Source organism: Tupaia chinensis, unplaced genomic scaffold (assembly GCF_000334495.1).
Source record: "Tupaia chinensis unplaced genomic scaffold, TupChi_1.0 Scaffold000165_2, whole genome shotgun sequence".
Lineage (NCBI taxonomy): Eukaryota > Metazoa > Chordata > Mammalia > Scandentia > Tupaiidae > Tupaia > Tupaia belangeri.
Window position 1 is genome coordinate 4,771,647 of NW_006159640.1, and position 7,073 is coordinate 4,778,719.

Below are 7,073 nucleotides of genomic sequence, written 5' to 3' on the forward strand. Positions count from 1 at the left end.
GCTTTTTTTTTTTTTAAAAGAAAGAAGAGTGAGCTCAGCCTTCAACTCAATAAGTAATAAAAAGAATATAAAACAAAGCATTGGCAGGAGGCATGGTCATTAGGGCACTAGATTTCCACATGGCTGACCATGGTTAGAGTTCTCACTCTCTCTCTTTGTGGTCAAGTTAAAAAAATAACAATAATAAATTAAATAAATATTTCTTAAAATAAAAAGAATATAAAATAAAACAACCTAGGAAGTAGTCAGTTATAGTGGTGCAGCTGTAATGCAATGTTCTGTGATGCTGAAGCACAAGGGAAGGTCATAGTTCTGTATCCTGAGGTCTCTGTACACACTAGGCTTGAGGGCACATGCCTATGATACTGGCTGGTTAAGATAGGCCTGCCTAAGGTTGGGGGTGTCGTGAAGTTACATGTGTTTGTATATGTGTGTTTGTCTGTCTCTCATAGAAGAAATAAAAGGAATAAATGCTTACAAAATAACAGGGGCTAGCAGGTGGTATGGTGGTTAAGATACTAGAGCCTACATGGCTGACTCCATGGTTTGAGTCCCAGAACCAATGGCTTGAAAAACACGTTGGGAGTATGTGCGTGCATGACCAAAATCTCAAGAGGAGAATGGAGGAGAAGGGACTACAGCAAGGCCACCCCCGAGGTGGGGGAGATTTCTCATTTTACTTCTCTCTATGCCTGTCTTGCTCTCCAGCGAGCATACATGTCTTATGGCAAAAATCTAAAAACAAACACACGAAAAGTCTTGGGATGTCATTAATAATAATACAAGAAAAACAGAAAAAATATAGAGCTAATCAACAAATTCTTCAAATATGATAAAAAATAAAAGAAGATAACATAAACAACCAAAATGAAATACAGAAATAATTAGATATAAAGGAAATTTAAAATAAAAAGTAAGTCTATTTGTTAATATTGTATCAATAAATTTGACAATCTAGAAAAAAATGAATAATTTTCTGAGAAAATATAAATTAACAAAATTGGCTCAGGATATAAAAAAATCAAGTCTTTCAGAAATCTTCAAAGATAATTCCATGCTACATAAATTGTACCAGAGCACTGAAAAAATCGAAAGCTTCCTGACTCATTTTATATAGTTGGCAAAAGCTTCAAACTGAAATCTGATCAGAGGAGCACACATACAAAAAACATTATGGGCCACGCTCTCATAGATTTGTAGAACATAAGTCCTAAGTCAAAACTAACACATTAAGGACCAACAGATGGTATAATCGTTACATCACTGGACTTCCATGTAGTTGACCATGGTTCGAGTCCTGGACCCTGAGGCTTAAAACTCATGCCAGGTGCATGTGCATGCATGCCCAAAATCCCAAGAAGAAAATGGAGAAGGGATTGCAGTGTGGCCATTGCCTCTGGGGGGGTGATTTCTCACTTTCTGTCTTTCTGGTGTGCACACGCATCCAACAGCAAAAATCTCTCTAAAATAAAAAGAACTAACACATTAAATCCAGCAGTATACACAAAGAATTCAACATCCTCAATTTGGGAAATGACAGAAAATTTATTTTCATAATTCATTCTATCGATAGGTTAAAAGAAGAAAAACTATATCATCATCAATTCCCAATCAATAACAGCATTCAACATTCATTTCTTATTTTAAAATGTGTAATTCTTGGGTCAGTGAGTGGCATGGTGGTTAAGGCGCTGGTTTCCATACGGCCAACTCCAAGGTTCAAGTTGCTTTCTGGTGGCCTGAAAAACATAATGGGCGTGTATGTGTGCATAAGCATAATACTGAGACGAAAATGGAGGAGAAGGGATTGTAGCATGGCCATTCCCCAGGGGGGTGGGGGAGAGGTGATTTCTCACTTTCCCTCTCTCTCTTTGTTTCTCTCTGGTGAGTGCACGTGTCCCGTGGAAAAAAACACTAAAAAAAAAAAAGTAATTCTTTCCAAACTAGGAATAAAAAAAGGCCACTTCCTTAAGTTGATAAAAGATATCTGCCAGAAGTGTAAAGCTGATAGTTAAAGGTGAAACATTAGCAACTTTCTGGTAGAGAAAAAAAAGAGGGCTAACTTAATAGTGCACTGGAAACTGGATTCCACATGGCCAGTCATTCTGTGTCATGGCTCCGGCAGCTTGAAAAACACTCTGGGTGCATGGGTATTCATACCTAGAATCCCAATGGGATGGATAAATAGAGAAGGGGGGACAACAGGAGGAATGGTGGTTAGGGTGGTAGGCTCCCACATGGCTAGCTGCACAGTTCAAGTCCTGGACCTGACAGATTGAGAATCACACCAGGTACATGTGCTTGTGTGCCCAAAAATTTCAAGAAGAGAATGGAGGAGAAAGGACTGCAGCAAGGTCATCACCCTGGGGATTTCTCACTTTCCCACTCTTTGTCTCTATCTGGGTGAGCATATGCACTCTATGGCAAAAATCTTAAAAAGGAAATGTAATAAATAAATATTCAACATAATATAAAAAAAACATGAAAAATGAGGTAGAAATGTTGGAAAGGAAGAGACCAAAGTATCTACTTGAAAATAATATGAAAACTCACCTAGAAATTCCATGAAAAACTAAGTAAGCAATTCACCAAGGTTGTTAGATACAAAATCAAAATTTAAAAAGAAATATTTTTCTAAGCCAAGAATAGGAAATAGAAAAGAGATATTCAAAATAGCAATAAAAACTATAATATTCTGTAATGAATCTAATAAAATATGTGGTATAAGAATTATATTAAGGGACCAGCAGTTAGCGTAATGGCTATGTCACTGGACTCCCACGTAGTCGACCGCGGTTCGAGTCCTGGGCCCAGTGGCTTAAACTCACGCCGGGCGCATGTGTGTGTGTGCCCAAGATCCCAAGAGGAGAATGGAGAAGGGATTGTGGCATGGCCATCCCCCTGGGGGGTGATTTCTTGCTTTCTGTCTCTCTGGCGAGCGCACGTGCCCTATAGTAAAAACCTCTCCGCCCCCAAAAAAAGAGAGAGAGAAAAAGAATTATATTAAGAAATTTATAAACCTTATATAAAAAATAAAAGACTTGAATAAACAGAGAGACCATGCACCTACATGGGAAGACTCAATTCTTAAGTAAATGCATAAATTTAATTCAGTTCTCAACAAAAATCCCCAGAAAACGTTTCATAGCACTTGACAACCTAATTTTGAAATTTATCTGGAAGAGAAAATAATCAAAACAATTTTGATAAAAGAAAAGGGAGAACTTGCCCTCTCCTGGGTAAGTTATTAAAACATATTATAAACTAGAATTAAAGGCCTAGGAATATGCAAATCAACAAGGCAGAATAGTATCTAGAAATAGACCTAACACACATAAGTTAGCTCAATACACCAAGACACTAAGCCAATTCACTGGGCAAAGGAACTTCTTTATTTTCTTTTTAAAGAATTACTTATTTTATTATTATTATCATTTTAAAAAGTTTGAGCAGGGAGATACAGGAAGAGAGAGAAAAAGTGAGAAAGCAAGCCATCAGGTCTAGGACTTGAACTGTGGTCACCCATGTGGGAGTTCAGTGCCATAACCACCACACTACCTGCCTGCCCCAAAGGAACTTCTTTTTAACAAATAGTACAACTGGATATCCCTGGGAGGGAAAATGATCCTTAACTCCTATCTCACTTTAACCAAATTCAAGACAGATTATAGAACTAATGTAAAAGATAAAACTATAAAGCTTCAAGTACCAAACACTGGAAAACATCTTTATGATCTTAGGGTAGGCAGAGGTTTCTTGGACAGGACACCAAAAGCACTAAGAAAAAAAGTGACAAACTGGAAATGATCAAAATTAAACTTTGTTCATCAAAAGACACATTAAAAATAATAGACATGCTATAGATTGGAAAAGTATTTGCAGCATACTCATCTGACACTTGAATCCAGAATATATTAAGAATTAGAAATAATAAAAAGATAACTAAATTTTTTGGAGAGAGTTTTGCTATAGGGCATGTGCGCTTGCCAGAAAGAGAGACAGAAAGTGAGAAATCACCCCCAAGGGGGGATGGCCACGCCACAGTCCCTTCTTCTCCATTCTCCTCTTGGGCATGCACACACACATGCCTGGTGTGAGTTTAAGCCACTAGGTCCAGGACTCAAACCACAGTAAACTACATGGGAGTCCAGCAACATAGATAGCCATTACGCCAACTGCTGGTCCTAAGATAACTCAATTTTTAAAAATGGACAAAAGTTGGGCCAGTCTGTGGTGTGGTGATTTAAGTGGCTGGATTTCACATGACTAACTGTGTGGTTTAGTCCCAGACCAAGAGGCTTGAAAAACATGCCAGACGCAAAGCAAGCATGCCCAAAATCCTGAAAGGAGAGAAATGGAGAAGGAACTGTGGCATAACCATTCCCCATGGTGATGCTCTCTTGCTTTCCCCCTCTTTCTCTGCTTCTCTCTGGCTAGTGTACATGCCCTTTGGCAAAAATTTAATTAAAAATGGGCAAAAGACTCAGACCCTTAAAAAAAAAAAGAAATATAAATACCAAGTAAAGAGTTAGTCTTTGAGCAGGAGTGGGATGTAGCAGGCCTCCAACTCTGTCCTTCCCAGCTGACTGGTCAGCGTGATGTTTCCAGCCATGAGCCAGTTTGGTACCCGGTTGGTGGGAGCCATGGCGACCCCGTCACTGCCGCTGAAAGCTCGTAGCAATGAAAACCACGACAAAATTGATATGTCTTTGGATGATATCATCAAATTGAATCGAAAATAAGGAAAGAAACAGAATTTTCCAAGACTGAATAGAAGACTCCAGCAGAGTGGTATCTTGCAATTCAGGATGAGAGTAAGGTGGAGAATCCAACAGAATCCTGGTTTTGGTAAGACTAATCTGAGTCACAGAAGAAGAGTAATGCCTGGAGAGAGACGTCCTTAATGGAGTTATCACTGGCCTTGCAGCTAGGAAGGCAAGTGGAATTTGAAAAGGAATTAGCCCTATGAATCGTCCACCTCTAAGTGACAAGAATATAGAACGGTATTTTCCAGTGTTAAAAAGGAAGGCAAATCTTCTGAGACAAAATGAAGTGCAGAGGAAGCCAATTGCAGTTCTAAAGAGATCTAACTAGTTAAATAGAAAAAATAACATTCCAGCTAATTTTTCCAGAAATGGAAATAAGTTAAGTCATCAGAAAGACACTCGTCAGGCAACTTTTCTCTTTAGAAGAGGCCTGAAGGTTCAGGCCCAGTTGAACACAGAACTGCTAGATGATATAGTAGCAAAGAAAACTCATCAATGGCGCACTTCTACTACAATTGGAGGAATTTTGACTGTATCCATTGATAATCCTGGAGCATTGCAATGTCCAGTAGTTCAGAAACCACAATTAACTGGTACTGCTGTACCCTCATTCTTAACAAAACGGGAGCAATCTGATGTAAAGAAAGTTCCTAAAGGTGTACCCCTACAATTTGACATCAACAGTGTTGAAAAACAGACAGGGATGACTTTGAATGAATGATTTGGGATCCTGAAAGAACAAAGAGCCACTCTCACATTCAACAAAGAAGGAAGTTGTTTTGTAACTTTGGAATAGATCTCATCTATGTCAGAAGGACTTTTGATTGATGACTGTGAAAAGCTGAATTGCTTGAAGAGTTCATTTCATAAATTTAAGGAACTTCAAAATATTCACAAGCCTATATAACTCTTTATTTTTGAAAATTTTTTTAAACATCTGTTTAAAAACAAACGAAAAAACACCCTAAAGAATAACAGGGAATATACCTATCTGTTCTTAAAGATTTCATGGTTGGTCCAGACAAAACAATTCTGTATTTGACTTCTTTGGTTCCTCATGCAGCAGAAAGACAGAAAGATAGAAATGGGTTATTTTTAATGATAGAGGTATTTAGGATCCCATTGCCTTTGCCCCTTTTTTAGACATTGTCTTGGTAAATCTTGGTCTTCAGAAATCTGAGTAGGTCCCATTGTTGCTGTCACTTATTCTTTTTTTTTTTTTTTTTTTGGGGGGAGAGGTTTTTTGCTATAGGGCACATGCGCTCACCAGACAGAGAGAGACAGACAGACAGAAAGTGAGAAATCACCCCAGGGGGGATGGCCATGCCACAATCCCTTCTCCTCCGTTCTCCTCTCAGATCTTGGGCACACATGCACACACGCCCAGCGTGAGTTTTAAGCCACCAGGTCCAAGACACGAACTGCGGTCGACTACATGGGAGTCCAGCGACATAGCCATTATGCCAACTGCTGGTCCCCGTCACTTATTCTTTAATGGTGTGCTGTGATAAGTACAGTTGCCTTTTCTTTATTAGAGATATTTAAGAAACATTAGAATTCTAGTTTTGGGGTTTAAGATTTATGGGAATACCTGGAATTTGGTGCATTTTTCAGGTAGTGTTATGTTAACCTCCCCACCCCCAGTTATAGATCTTTAGTGCTGAACTTTTAACAAGAAGTGTGGCTCTAGGCATTGGTTCCAATTTAAATATTATTCAAAGGTTATAAGTGCATATTTATAAAGTTACCTGATAATGCCTTGGAAGAGAAGATCTAATATAAAAAATCTTACAGTCTATGTTTAGTAAATGAAGAAAGCATGAAAGGAAGTAGCAAGTTGAAAGATAAGTAAACAAGGTGAAAAAACTTCAAAATGCAGGTCATAGGTATACTATTTGGATTTAGTGTAGTTCCAAGTCTAGTGTCCACAAAAAATTCTTCAGATATATTAGAACAGTTATTAAAATGGATTGAGTCAGTTTAGATATTTTAATAGTAAAATTAATAGCCATATTTATTTTATTTAAAAACTTAAAAACTTTAAACTTGGAGCTAGCAAATGGCATGGTAGTTAGGTTGCTGGATTCCCATATTGCCAACCATGGTTTGAATCCCAGACACAGCGACTTTAAAATCATGCCAGGTGTGTGTAGGTGTCCAAAATCTCAAGAGAAGAATAAAGGAAAAGGGATTGTGGTGAGGTCACCTCCCCCCTGGGGGAAAGGGGTGATTTCTCACTTTGTTTCTCTCTGGCAAGCCTATTTGCCCTATGACAAAAACTTAAAAAAAAAAAAAAAAAGATAAGAT

At 38.2% G+C, this 7,073-nt stretch overlaps 1 protein-coding gene and 1 pseudogene across 1 annotated transcript in view; one reads left to right on the forward strand and one right to left on the reverse strand.

The window, feature by feature from the left end:
* KIF4A (kinesin family member 4A) overlaps positions 1 to 7,073 on the reverse strand; it is a 167,373-nt gene that overhangs the window by 131,703 nt on the left and 28,597 nt on the right. The gene's annotated exons all lie outside the window — the stretch shown is intronic.
* Positions 4,611 to 5,562, forward strand: LOC102490286 (UAP56-interacting factor pseudogene; annotated as a pseudogene).